The following is a 15,483-nucleotide window of genomic DNA, read 5'->3' on the forward strand; positions in this document are numbered from 1 at the left end:
AGAGTAGGATGCTTAACCAACTGAACCACCCAGGTACCCCACAATTTCATCTTATTTTAGTTGTTATTTGTTTTAAAAGTAAGAAATGAAGAAAATAGAAATTGCATTATTATAAATTACTGTGCTATACCAATATGTCTTCCTTATTTAAAAGAAGTTATTAAAATTACTAATCTATTTCACTATTTATACCATAAAATTATGTTTTATGTTTTACTTTTTATTGAAATTTATTACTTAAACAATGGAATTTAATATCTCTAGAAGTGCAAAATCAAGATGACAGCAGGGTTGGTTCCTTTTTAATTTTTTTTAATGTTTATTTAGTTTTGAGAGAGAGAGAGAGACAGAGTGTGAGCTGGGGAGGGGCTGAGAGAGAGGGAGACACAGAATCTGAAGCAGGCTCCAGGGTCCAAGCTGTCAGCACAGAACCTGACGCAGGGCTCGAACTCATGAACTGCAAGATCATGACCTGAGCAGAGGTCAGATGCTTATAAACAGAATGAACCACCCAGGAGCCCCAGGTTAGTTCTTTCTGAGGGCTATGAGGGAAATCTCTGTTTCAGGCCTCCTAGAGGACATGTCATGTCATCTGCATACAAAGACAGTTTTATGACTTCTTCCCCGATTTGTATACATCACTTATACCATTTTCTTGTCTTATTGCATTAGCAAAAATTTCAGTATGATGTTGAAAAAGTGGTAAGAGGGGATATCCTTACCTTGTACCTGAAATGAGAAAATCTACATGACTGTGAATATGGTGATACTTTTTTGGATATAACACAAAAGGCACAATCCATAAAAGAAATAGCTGGTAAGTTGGGTTTCATTAAAATTAAAAACTTCTATTATATGAAAGACAATGTCAAGAGAAGTAGAAGACAAGACACAGACTGGGAGAAGATATCTGCACAAGATATTTCAGATAAAAAACTGTACCCAAATATATAAGGAACTAAAAATTCAACAATAAGGAAACAAGCAACTCAAAAACAGGCCAAAGACCTTCACAGACACCTCATCAAAGATGTACAGATGGGAAACAAGCATATGAAAAGATGGTCCCCATAATATGTCATCATGGAAATGCAAATTACAACAATGAGAGACACAACTATATACCCACTGGAACGGCCAAAACCCAGAACACTGACAACACCAATGGATGTAGGACAAAAGAAACTCTCTCTACAGCTGCTCTGGAAGACAGTTGGGTGGTTTCTTACAACTAAACATACTCTTACCACACTCTTTGGCATCTACCCAAAGGATGTGCAAACCTGTTTCCAGAGAAAAACCTGCAGCTCTGTTGAGACTAGGCCAAAAGGGTAAGAGTGTAAGAAAGAAGGCCAGTTGTATTAATTTAATGAAATATTAAATTTCTGTAAGATTATGGTCTAAGTCACCATCATCTCCTGTTTGAATATTTCATTAAATTAATACAACTGGTCTCCTTTCTTATACTCTTACCCTTTTGGCCAAGTCTCAACAGAGCTGCCAAAGTAATGTTTAAAACATTAGACATACATGATATTTCTTTCTCAAAACATTCTAATGTTTTCCCATTTTCCTTATAGTAAAAGCCATTGTCCTTAAATTACAATGGGCTTCAGGGTCCTGGGATGTCTATTCCTTATTGCTTTCCTCTCTCTTCTGAACTGCTCTCACTGCCATTTACCCAGTTTCATATCCATGTATATCTTTACTTATCCTGAACATATCAGGAATGCCCTCTCCTTAGGGATTTTGCCTCTGGTATTTAATATTTTACATTTTTTTCTCCAGAGATCCAAATATTTTCTTCCCTCTCTGTTTTTAATGAGATTTCTATAACTAATCTATTGAGAACTATAATATTTCCTTCAAACCCTGTTGCTACAACAATGCCCTAATTTATTACTCCTCTATATTTTATGTAGCACTGATTTACCATACAGCTTATGTGTGTGTGTGTGTGTGTGTGTGTGTGTGTTTGTGCATTTTTACATAGTTGTATCTTTGCAACAGCTTTGCTAACCTCTAGTAAATGAACACTTCAGGAAGACTTTTGCCTGTTTTTTAAATTCCTTTATCTGAAAGGATTTAAATGGCACATTGTAAGTGCTTAATGAATACCATTGAATGAGTTGGGGAAAAATGTGAATTTAGAAACAACATTAAAATTTTGAATAGATCTCAGTTTGTCATACACACACACACACACACACACACACACACACACACACACACAGGGATTCTAGTTAAAGTAACAGCAGCTGCTATAACAGATACATCTGAATTATCAGTAGCTAAACTTAAAAAGTAATCGTTTGATAAATGTGTTCTAAGTCAGCAATTCTCCAAATGATGACTCAAAAGCTCTGACACCTTCCACAGTGTCAATCAACCATTTTCATTTAACAGTTTCTATGATTATCCTCTAATTGTGCTCATTCTGGGAACATTCTGGGTATTTTAGGTGCTAATTCTTGAATTGGTTCGCCACATTTCCACTCATATTTCATGAGTTAACACTTAATCTGATGGCCACATTACATGTGCTATATATGCCCAGTTTGAAAAGGAACTTTGTTTCATAAAGAAGTAACATTATCTGACACAGAAAATAATGGAATGGACAAAATAAACATAGGGTGTCTGTTTAAATTTGAATATCTAATAATGTACATTATATTCCAGTGTATTATGAAGATATAATTATATAACTGTCTTAAAGGATTTGTAAAAAATTATCTGTGTTTCAGATACATAGTTCTTCTATTTTGCCTATTACATGAAAAACTCAAAGAGTAAATCTTGCCCAACAAAATATGTGAATTATTGCATTTGGTGTTGTTTTACATTTTCCTGGCAAGTGGATTCTTGAAACCAATACAGTGTTATGTTCCTACAGATGGGTTTGCCAACCTGAGCATCTGGTTTTGTAGATTCCACTTTCCACAAAAATTTTTCAGGCTGAGATTCACCCTCAAGAGCACAACTGGAACTCAAAGAACCTTTAGTCTAAACATATATGAAGGCTAAAGAATGAAGCAGAATTAAAAGGTTCATTGACTCAATTTTGGGGGAAATTATTTTGAGTATTCTAAGTATTACAGTAATTATTTAAATTTAGACATTCTATGGCTCCATCTCCCAAATATGTACCACAGAGCAGTAGTTATGTGACATGACCAAGGTGGAAAAAGTTTTGCCCGTGGACAAGATTTCTAGAAAATATCTCATGCAATAGCTCTTCTTCTCTAGGAATATCAAAATAAGAACTACAACAGTGAAGTCACTAAGGTACTGTTCAGTTCAGTTTAGCTGTGTGTGAAAGTATGTGCCTCACTCTATTTTGACCATGAAATGATTTTCTCACATCAATACCTATTGTATTAGTTACCTAGGGCTCCCATAATAAAGTACCATAATTGGGTGTCTTAGAACAACAGAAATTTATGGTCCTACAGTTCTGGAGGCCAGAAATCTAAAATAAAGGTGGTGGCAGGGTATCTTCCTCTGAAATCTATACAAAAAAGGATCTTTTGTTGCCTTTTCCAGCTTCTGGTAACCCCAGAAATTCCTTGGTTTATGGCAGCAAAATTCTAATCTCTGTCTCTAACTTCATACGTGTCAAAATTTCTCCTTTTAGTCATATTAGATTATAGTCCAACATAATGCCTTCATTTTAGTTTGATTACTTCCATAAAGACCATATTTACAAACAAGATCACATTCTGAGGTATGGGGATTAAAATTTCAGTATATATTTGGGGGCTAGGGTGCACCAGCTAACCCATAACACCTGTTTACATGTTTTCTGAGGAATACAATTTGGCATATATTATGCTAACAATTGCCATCTCTTAACAATTGTAGTGGCAGTGTGTATGTTGTATGCCTTTAAAAAGATATCCTAGGGGCGCCTGGGTGGCTCAGTTGGTTGAGCATCTGACCTCAGCTCAGGTCATGATCTCACAGTCTGTGAGTTCGAGCCCTGTGTCGGACTCTGTGCTGACAGCTCAGAGCCTGGAGCCTGCTTCAGATTCTGTGTCTCCCTCTCTCTCTGCCCCTCCCCTGTTCATGCTCTGTCTCTCTCTGTCTCAAAAATAAATAAAAACATTAAAAAAATAAAAAAAAAGATGTCCTAAAGTTATAAAAATATCAGAGCGAAATACAAACATATTAGGTTAGTAATTGTTCCATAACCACAACTTACCTGCTGTATCCCCATTTCTGTCTACTCAATTGCTAATACCATTACAAAAAGTGACTCAAATTCGTAACTTGCTGGCAGTTAATTAGCAATATCTATGAAGAATATTAACAAAATACATGCCTTTGTGCTATTACTTTCAATATAAGGTTCATACTCTCAACTCTAATACATGAGAAAGTACATAATACTCATTTTAATCTTCATCTTGAGTCAAAGCCTCTCATACACTAGGATATTGACATGTACATTGTGTCACTCATATATTGTCTCATTTTGTGCCTGATTAGCCTAGAACTTTGGTCTATCATATCCTTTCCCCTATGCCTTTTCCCCTACAGCAACATAGGCACATTGAAACCTTAATCATTACTCAAGCCATACTCAATTGCTAATCCTTTCTGTTGCTTTCTTTACTTTTCACCCAGAAAGTGGTAACTGGAGATTTCTTCTTTGGTGGGCTGGTCAGACTACAGCTAGTAGTCAACCTCAGACAGAACACATTTTATATTCTAGTTGTTAATACACAAGATATAATTTTTAAGTCCTGTGGCCATCTTCTTTATCACTGCATGTCCCTGGCCCTGCCTGGACACTAAATGGCTCAGCAATCCCATGAACAAATTGAGGTTATTTAAAGCCCAACAGTTTAGCCTTGAACTCCAGGAGAAAATTCTCAAATTTACTGTGTCTCATTAACACTCACCCACTTTTTAAAACAAATGTTGAATGTGAGGTTCGTGCGCTTGAGATTCTGAATGAGAAGTTCTGTGGTAGGGCCCAAGTTTTTGCATATTTATTAACAAGTAGTCACATCATTCTGGTACAGGTGATCTTAGGATACATTTTGGGAAATGAAAGTTTAATGTACAGAAAATCCTCTGTGCTCCACCTAATCATCCCTTCCCCATCCTCCTACCGCTGCTGACAACCACTGACCGTTAACAGTTTATATGTCTATTCTTTCACCAATACCACGCTATCTTGAGCATTATAACTTTATAGTGAGTCTTGAAGGCAGGCAATGCCAGCCCTCCAGTTTTGTTCTCCTTTAATACTGTGTTCGATATTCTGGGTCTTGTTTTTCTCTGTATAAACTTTGGAATCAGTTTGTCCATATCCACAAAAATATACTTGCTGGATTTTGATTGGAATTGGGTTGAATCTATAGATCATGTTAGGAAGTACTAATATATTGATAATTTTGAGCCTCCTATCCATGAACATTAAATAAATCTTCACTTATTTAGTTATTCTTTGATTTTGTTCATCAAAGTTTTATAGTTGCAGACACAGAATCTTCTTGCCACTATAATTCCTTCAGGTAAGTCAGGAACTGGACCTGAAGAATTTTTTAGGGGGCACCTGGTTGGCTCAGTTGGTTGAGCGTCTGACTTTTTATTTTGGCTTAGGTCATGATCTTATGGTTCATGAGATCTGGTTCCCATCAGACTCTGTGCTGAAAGAACAGAAACTGCTTGGGATTCTCACTCTTCCTGTCTGTGCCCCTCCCTTGTTTGGGCTCTCTCTCCTTCTCAAAATAAATAAATAAACATTAAAAAAAAAGAATTTTTTGGATCTTTTTCTTAAATCTCATATACCAACTCAATACTCTTCTCACTTCATGGGTTATTTTTTATACTCAACCTTCTGTTTGGGCAGTGTCATTATTTTTTTCTTATATTCTTCCTGCTGCTTTCTACACTTTTTGTCATCACTCTTAGGCTTCGAGGTTAATGAACACATGGAAATTTGGGAATGGTGGCATGCTCAGAGAGGGCATGGAAGCTCCACATGGTTTCCCCATACCTTGCCCTAAGCATCTCTAACTTCTGGCTGTTCCTAAGTTATATCTTCTCATAATACATCAGTAATCTGGTAAGCAAAATGTTTCTCTTAGTTCTGTGAGCTGCTCTAGCAAATTAATGTAATTTGAGGAAAAGGTCACGGAAACCTCGTATCTGTATCTGGTTGGTCAGAAGCATTATAGGCCTAGGCTTGCAACTGGCATCTGAAGTGAGTTGGGGGGAACAGTTTTGTAGGACTGAAAACTTAACTTATGGAAGTGATGCCATTTCTGTGTAGAGTGTCAGAATCAAGTTGAACTGTAGGCTGCCAAGCTGGTGTCAGAGGACTGCTTTTGTATTTGTGGGGACCTATCCCCACACGTTGAAACTGGGTCCAGGAGCCCCAAATAAAGGGTAAAATAATATTTCTTATACATTTGTAAGACAATTTAAAATTAGACTTAAACTTGACAACATGGAATACAAATTAATTCAGAAATTGTATTATATACTGCTTATTTTCTATCCATCCAGAAAGAAAAAAAATTATTAACTGTTCAGATCTAATCATTGTTTTATATTTCAGTATACAAATAGGATATCCTAGATTATTTCCACAAATGTTGTAAAGCAATACGTTTTAGAACTCTTCAAAAGTGAGTAGGCCTTTTATTTCTAATGGATTAAATAGCTCTTCTATTGTACACAGAATTTCTACATGCCATCTGGTGTGTGTCACCCTAGATGTATTCTTCAGTTTTATCAGTAACTACTGTTACTATTACCCTTCTTTCAGTCTCAACTGTAGCCCCGTTTGAATGATAAATGAAATGGAAACAGTGGATTTCCGAAAAGTTGCCATGTGCTTTTCAAGAAAAAAAAAGCTTCAATTTTTATTATAGAGGACATAGTAGCTAAAAAAAATTAGAAGGATGTGAATACATAAAGACTGAAAGAAAAATGCTTCCAGAGAAAAAATATGCTGAAGAAACAAAACCAAAACAAAAACAAGCAAACAAAAAGGGTGGGCCTAACTCAACAAACTGCTAAAGAATAATAGAATTTAGGGAGAAAAATGGAGGTAATACAATTTTCGAGTTGGAGAAAAAGAAGTAATTATAGGTATTTAATAGAGAATCAGGGAGTACAAGTCATTAAGTTGAGGATTCTCCTATATGATGATTTCACTGTTCTGTATGCTGTAGGACATAATACTAGTTGCAAGTGATAGATCGAAAGGGAAAGTAGGATACCTACAAGCAAGGCTGTTTCTCTATAGCAAGTTTGGGTAACAGGAAATGTAGCTGCACCAAGGCAAATATAGTACAGATATTGAGGATTCATTTGAAATTGACTACCACATATATTTGTAGTTGCAACACTGTGCAGTTTTGTTGTATTTTGCAGTTGTACTTGCCAGCTGTGCAGGTGTGGGGAAGCTGAATACCTGGATTGATCCAGAACTGTAAATATGTAAGGAATAGGATAGAAGAACTTGAGAAAACACACAAGAGAGTGTTTAATAAAATATATCACAGTTAGATAAGCAAGAAAGATGAGAATAAGGAGGGAACTTGTAAAAGAGACTAAGATAGAAGCATAGTAAGGGGTGGTTGGGAGGAGATCAGAGGGTAGCTGAAGTTGGGACGAAGGGAGGTACTGGAGCAGGCAAGCAGGGGTTGTTGTCACAGAGGAGGAATTAAGGCTGAGACAACAAACAATCCCTCCACAAAACAATGCCCAGTTGTGGCCGTGGCATTTGTTCTAATCATTGGGTTTGAAACATATAGTCTTTAATAATCTTTACATTTCTGATATTATTTTAGAATCACAAACAGACATTTGTTCAGAAGTTATATGAAAAATGGTGTTCAGAGACTGGGAAAATTTGCCCTGTTCCCAGGTTGATACTTTCTTGGAGAAATATTTTCCTTAAGCTGTGAAAGAGCTTGCACTGTTCCCTATGCCATGAAGAATGCTGCATGTATCACTCCAAACCCGGAGTACCTAAATCTCTCTGTTGTGCCTCCTCCTGCAATTGGAATGTTGACGCACAATGCATCAATTTTTAAATTTTTCCTGAAAAGGGTCCACACACCTAAATAAGAACATAAAAGCACTGCAGGGTGAGGCCAGGACAACTTGACCTTCATCATCACATTTAGTCATTGTATGTCTGCACACTCTCTCTCTTATCACTTTTATATCCATACATTAACATCTCTCCAAGCTCCTACTCCATTCTAAAAATTGTCCCATTTCTTCTCCTTCCTCCTAGTGTTATTTCTACCACTCATTTTGTTCCTTAACTCTGTATTTTCTATAAAGCTATTAAAAATTGTTCATTTATGTCTCTTTTCTCAGTGTGCTTTATTATTCTTGGAGACAAAGGACTCATATTTATTTGTGTAGCACCTACCAGAGAAGGAGATTATTAAATGCTTTTAGAATTGAGTTATCATGAGGAGTCGCCAGTAAGTTGGGGGAGCAAGGATGTACAGGGAAGTAGGGCTGCATCTTTAGAGACTAACTTGGTCACCACCCTTTCATTGTCTCCTGTGTTACTTGTCTGCATTATTTATCTGCATTGATGTTCTGCAAAGACAACAGGGAGGAATTCATTACGCTTTCAAAGCAGCACATAGTACTAAAAGTGGTTACAGGTCACCAATTTTTCCATTATTCTTGGGAGCTCTTAATTGTACACACTATTAGTATTGTTTCTTTTCAGGCAATAGAAAAATGAGTCTTCATAAATGCTAAGCATATCAGTCCATAAATGTGCAAATTGTATATGCTGCTTAATGTAGTGTTGCTGATGTAGCCCAACTGGGTTTATGACATACATATTCCTGACTCACTAACGAGGCTGGGAGAAATCTGTAAGTATGTGCTTCTTAGTTCTGCTACTGCCCTTACTGCATGAATAGGGTCATGGCCTTGATGAGGTTTCTTTCTTTATTTATACCAAAGCCTGGTTTTCCAATATATAAGGGGTAAAAGGAGACATCCTTACAGGTTTTTATAAAAAGTTTTACCAAGCTTAGTATTTCTGTACTTTTTTATAGGAAAATTCAAAGTAAATTGGAAGAACTGAAAATTATTAATATGCACTCATGAGCATCTAGTTGATAATTAGCAATATTCCTATTCAACTGAGTCTCTTATGTATGTTTACCAAATAACAACCTAATTATAAAATCCACCAGGAATGATGTTAACATTTAACAGTCAAGTTAACACTGTTTCAAGAAAGATGTTTTTAGTCATATCATAATTATTACCAATCTCACTAAATATATAGTCATATGCATTTAAAAAGGGTTTTTTTAATGTTTATTTATTTTTGAGAGAGAGAGAGAGAGACTGAGCATGAGTGGGGGAGGGGCAGAGAGAGAGGGAGACACAGAATCTGAAGCAGCTGTCAGCACAGAGTCTCACATGGGGCTAGAACTCACAAACTGTAAGATCATGTTCTGAGCCAAAGTTGGACTCTTAACCAACTGAACCACCCAAAGCACCCCATAATCGTATGCATTTCTAATAACATTGTTATTTTCCTAAGAAATAAAGGCAAGGGGATATAAGTCATAGTAAATATTTTTAAAAGTAATTCTTAAAATCTAAGTTCTCAATTATGAAACCAATGCCTAAAATAGTATTATCCATGCACCTGAGACTCAATAAATATGTGTTGTCTTGTTGACTGACCACAGCATTTGAGATAAATATTAAGTATGTCTTGAAGCAGCTGCTCATAAAATATAGACAAATTATTGGAATGTTTGAAGGTTAAACTCATTTCCAATAAAATGGAAAGGGTTCATATAAAAAGTAAGATAAGCGATGATTTAAAGTCACTGCTTACCAAGAATTAAGGAATTTCAATGGAAAAAATGGAGAGGTATTTCAGGTGGAAAAAATGAGAATGGTCCTGTGGCTTCCAAAGAAGGAAATTCTTCTTGAGAACACACTTCCTTATGTTTGGAAGAAAAGAGTTTTGTCTGCTCTTGGTTATAAAATATCCCCTCTGCCATTCTTTTAAAAGGCACTGAGTATTCCCAGTTTTCAACCTCATCCACATGAACTACTAGAAAGTATTATCATGATAGAAATAAGGTTTTTTTTTCTCAGCAACAAACTCATTGAATGCATGCCTTGTTTATCAATGAGGATATAAATGGATATATTTATGGATATAAATTTTTGGATATAAATTTTGGACATAAATTTACGGATATAAATTTACTTCACAAGAAAATAAATATTTTGATCTCAGATAATAATACAGTACAATACTTACAGGAGCTAGTGCAAGGATGGGAATGATAGAGCTATATGCAATTTTGTTGAGAGGATTTTAATTTATAGCAAGCTTAGGCCTAAATCATAATTTAATGATAAACATTATGTGGCATTGCAAATACTTATGTATGTTTCAGCATTTTACCTATTTTCAACAAAGGCAAGTATATAATGAATTATTTCTACCCTTTATCAGTTGTTAAGGATAAAATTCAGGACTTAGATGATCAACATTAAGGGGAATTTTTTAAACAAAACAAAATATAAGAGTAGGCTATTCCTCAGAATGTACCACTTTTCATTTCAAATAAAGTGTTGAATTGATCAACTTGTTCTCATCCAAGTTGCTCCAACCCAACAATATCTAGAGCTCTAAGACTAGAGCCTTATTTTTGTTTTGCAACTGTTTACTTGGATTCTAATTAGTAAACATATAGTGTGATATTGGTTTCAAGGGTAGAATTTAGTGGTTTGTCACTTACAGACAACACCCAGTGCTCATCATAACAAGTGCCCACCTTAAGACCCATCACCCCCCTAGTCCGTCCCCACCCACCTCCCTCCATCAACCCTCAGGTTGTTTACTATTGTTAAGGTTCTCTTATGGTTTGTTTCTCTTCCCCTCCCCCTGCCTTTATTTCTCTTTTCCTCTCCCCATATGTTCATCTGTTTTGTTCCTTACATTCCACATATGAGTGATATCATATGGTATTTGCCTTTCTCTGGACTAGAGCCTTATAAATATTATTAATGCTGCTATCTCACCCAATACTAAGTTAGTTGGTACAGTGGATTTTACCACCAATAAGTATCTTACATTGAGCGATGAGAACAAATAAGAAGCCTATAACTGACATGTAAGAAAGTAAAAGGAAGAGTACCTGGTAAGGGTATGTGAAATAGTAAAAGTGTAAGTAGAGACCAGGAAGTTTGTGTGACGGATCCTGCTTTGCTGTGATTACTAATGTGACCTTATAAAAATTACTTTCCTCTTTGAGTCTTAGTTTTCTCATCTCTTATATATGCGGGTTATATTAGGTGATCTCTGATCTTTCTTTTGGCTTTTATATCGTTGACTACAACATTAGTCAACAATATACAACTTTATATATCGTATACAGAAACTTAATTTCCTAGCTGTAGAGTAGAGTTAAAAATGTATAATTCCAAATATTGGCCCCAATTATAGGCTTTGGGCCAAGAAGGGAATACAGTCATCATACTACCTTTATAGTTTAAACACATATGACAATTGATAGAGCCTTGGGTAATTTTTCTTCACCTTTTACACCTTCAGTTGCAGACATGACATGTTAAAGGGGGGGGGGGGCGGATTGAGTTCATTTTTTATTCAAATATTTTCAAACAGATTTTACTGGAAAACTTCAATGTTTACTATAGCCTGCCACTATTATCTACATGTCACCTACCAGCATATATCTCAGGAGCAGTACAGCTGCTGAACTGAAGCTGTGGTGTTTCAATAAGGCATATGGACCAGAAAGGGCAACTGAGATATTTTAGGTTGGAAGCAAGAAGGAGCTAATGGGAAAACAAGTTTGAATATTTGTTCTAGAAGGTCATTGGCAATTAATTTTTGAGTCTCATTCTAGTTAATGTAAGAGTATGATAGATAAAACTATTTTCATTTATGATCTAGGTTGTCTTGATTTTTTCCCATAACATCTGTTTTAAGGGAAAATAGTTTATTTATATTTAAAAATGTTTATTCATTTTGAGAGAGAGAGAGAGAGAGAGAGAGAGAGAGAGAGAGAGCATAAGCAACGGAAGGGCAGAAAGTGAGGGAAACAGAGAATCCTAAGCAGGTTTTGCACTGTCAGTGCAGAGCCTGATGCAAGGCCCAAACTCACAAACCGTGAGATCAATGATCCGAGCTAAAATCAAAAGTCCAACACTTAACTGACTGAGCCACTCAGGAGTCCCAGAAAAAAAAAAAAAAAAGCTTAGATATTACTATTATCTAACAGCATTATCAAATAATAATAGACAACCTTCATTTACTCAGTATTACTACATATAGGTATACATAATATATTCAATAAGTTATTTCATAGAGAACTGACCATATGAAGATTTTATACATAATTGAATATATATGGACATATATTTAGAGGCAATGGACTACTAAGAACTATGGTTTAGGTCCCTATATTTGTTTTTTCCCATCCAAAAATATATATCTTCTCCAAGTCAGTCATAGGAACCTGGCTGAACCATATAAACATATGTTAATAACTAATATTTAAGAGTCTAGTAAGTCTCAGACCCTGAAATAAGTCCATAGCTAGAACAGCTGGAATTGTATGTACATACACAAAGTTTGTTCTTTCATACTAGCAACCTATTCAGTACACTTTTGGTTTCTGAGGTAAGTATCTCTGCTTGCCAAATGTCCTCCAACTAGATATTTCCCCAGACTCACTTTTGGTACAGCCAAAATAATCATGGTTCATACCAGTTAACTGACCAAAGATATTTCCTATCTATAGTCATTACTCTGAGAATTCATAATTGTGACTAAGGAATTTCATTTTCAATATGTGCTTGTCTTTTAAAGACAGGAGACATAACAGCCTGTACTGTCATCATGTGGATTTAAAGACAGAAAATCCAGTGCACAGAGTCAGAGTAGAATGAAGCAGATTCTGAGAAAAGTAGAAATGAAGGATGGCAACAGTTGTCTCTTCTTTGGTGTTCTGTACGCTCCCTGCATCCCCACAATAAACTTGATTACCTTTTGCGTAAGCTAGTTTCTGCTGGTTTCTCTGACTTGTAAATAATCTTCCTGAATAAAAGAAACTTCTAACTAAAATTAATCATGGTGATTTGGGACTTTATTCTGTTTGGTATAGAGTTACATAGAGGATCCAACCACTGGAGGAAACTGGGTACTCCAATCTCCTTTACCCAATTAACACAGGCTAATCAATTAAGACAGGTTTAAAAAGACATCTAACTGGTAAATCATATGGAGAACAAAAGACATAATCAGTTCCACCTATGGTCCCCACAGCAGAACATTATCTTGGCCCATATGTTCTCTCTCAGTGGTTATTAGAGGGATGCCTCCTTTTGGACCAAGGTTTGGACAGAGTCGACAATTTTAATTTTTTTAATAGGAGAAGCAAAATGAGTTGATTTATTCTGAAAGCATTATACAAACAAGTAAGGTATACATTACGACATCCCAAGTCAGTACTAAAAGACAATAGTATTATTGTGATTTCTCCTAGAATTCTTTTTTCAATTCTTTTTTTTTAACTTTCAGTAGTCCATATAACAAAAAGTTATTATACTAGAAGCAATAGTTCACTCCCATGACCTTATTTATTCTAAAGCTAACTCCTCAGGCAGTGACCTAATTATTTTATCCATGTTGCTTGAATTTGTTCAGTGAGACAATAACTGAGTACACTAAATACCTCTAGATATTGGTCAGTAGTTGGAATGGCAGGGCACTGCTATTTTGTTTCTTTACTTTCAACACACTTCTAATTCATAGACAGACATCACTTTATCTCTAAAAGCAGAGTTTTAAGTTCTTTTCTTAATGTTTGTTTGTTTGTTTATATATATATATATATATATATATATATATATATATATATTTATTTATTTATTTATTTTGAGAGAGAGAAAGAGAGGGAGGGAGCAAGGGGAGGGCCGAGAGAGAGAGGGAGAGAAAGAATCCCAGTCAGAGTGCAAAGCCCAATGCAGAGCTTAAACTCACAAACTGTGAGATCATGACATGAGCTGAAATCAGGAGTCAGACAAATAACTGACTGAACCACCCAGGTGGCCCTTAAGTTCTTAACTGGATAACCAACCACTAACAAAACAAAAATGCAATTTATAACTTCTGAACTTCTGAACTTCTGCAGTATATAACTTCTGAACAAAATAGTTTTAAAAATCTATTAATGCAACCTAAAGCTGGAGGAAAAAATAGTGAATGGGGCGCCTGGGTGGCTCAGTTGATTAAGTGTCCGACTTCAGCTCAGGTCATGATCTCATGGTTCATAGGTCCAAGCCCCACAGATAGGCTCTAATTCATAATTAGACTCAGTGTCTGGAGACTGCTTCCAATTCTGTGTCTTCCTCTCTCTCTACCCTCCCCTGCTCATGCTCTGTCTCACTCAAAAGTAAAATAAAAACATTAAAAAAAAAAGAAAAAAGAAGTTAAGGAAAAGTCACAATTTACAAATAATTCTATACATGTATACATTTGTGTATAAAAATCACTAATTACAATAAATGTGAATGGAATATATTCAGTTAATAATGAAAGCTAATACTAAGCACTTCCACAAACTAGTCATGGCTTTAAAGGCTTTAACATAAACTCATTATATAAGTACTCCAAATAAACTCATTATATAAATAATACTCCAAATAAACTCATTATATAAGTACTGTTATTATTCCTATTTGACAAAAGAGAAAGCTTAGATAATTTAAGTAAATTTTCCCAAGGTCACAAAACTGAATCCAGAGAACGCTTTGTTGATCACCATTCTGTTCTCATCAAAATATATATCAAAAATATATTATCAAAAATATAGACAATCACAGGCTTATAAACAACATCCATTGATAGACATTAGGTTGTTTCTGTATTTTGGCTATAGAGAATAATGCTGCAGTAAGCTTGGGAGTGTGGTGTATTTATATAATGGAATACTATCTAGCCATGAGAAAAATGAAATTCAGTCATTTCCAGCAACATGTCTGAGCCTCCAGGACATGCTAAGTGAGAGAAAATGGTGGTTACCAGGGGCTGGGGGGTGGGAAAATGACAGACATGTTTATGGGTACATACTTGTAACCAGTTGGCAAATAAGTCCTGGAGATCAAATACATAGTACAGTGATTATAGACGACAAAACTACTATAAACACTGAATTTTCTAAGTAACTAGATTTTAATCGTTCCCAACGCTAGAAGAAACAATAATTATGTGACACAATAGACGTATTGGCTAACACTACTATGGCGATCATATTGCAATATAAATGTATCAAATCAATATGTTGATAATATTGACACAATATTTTATGTCAGATATAAATTCAATTACAAAATAAGCAGCAAGGTGCTCTTTAAAAGATATACATAAAACAAAACTACTTAGAAACATCGAAATAAGAGATGGAAGAAAATGCATCTAGT

The sequence above is a fragment of the Panthera onca genome, chromosome C1 (genome assembly GCF_046562875.1).
Source record: "Panthera onca isolate mPanOnc1 chromosome C1, mPanOnc1 haplotype 2, whole genome shotgun sequence".
In the NCBI taxonomy this organism is placed as follows: domain Eukaryota; kingdom Metazoa; phylum Chordata; class Mammalia; order Carnivora; family Felidae; genus Panthera; species Panthera onca.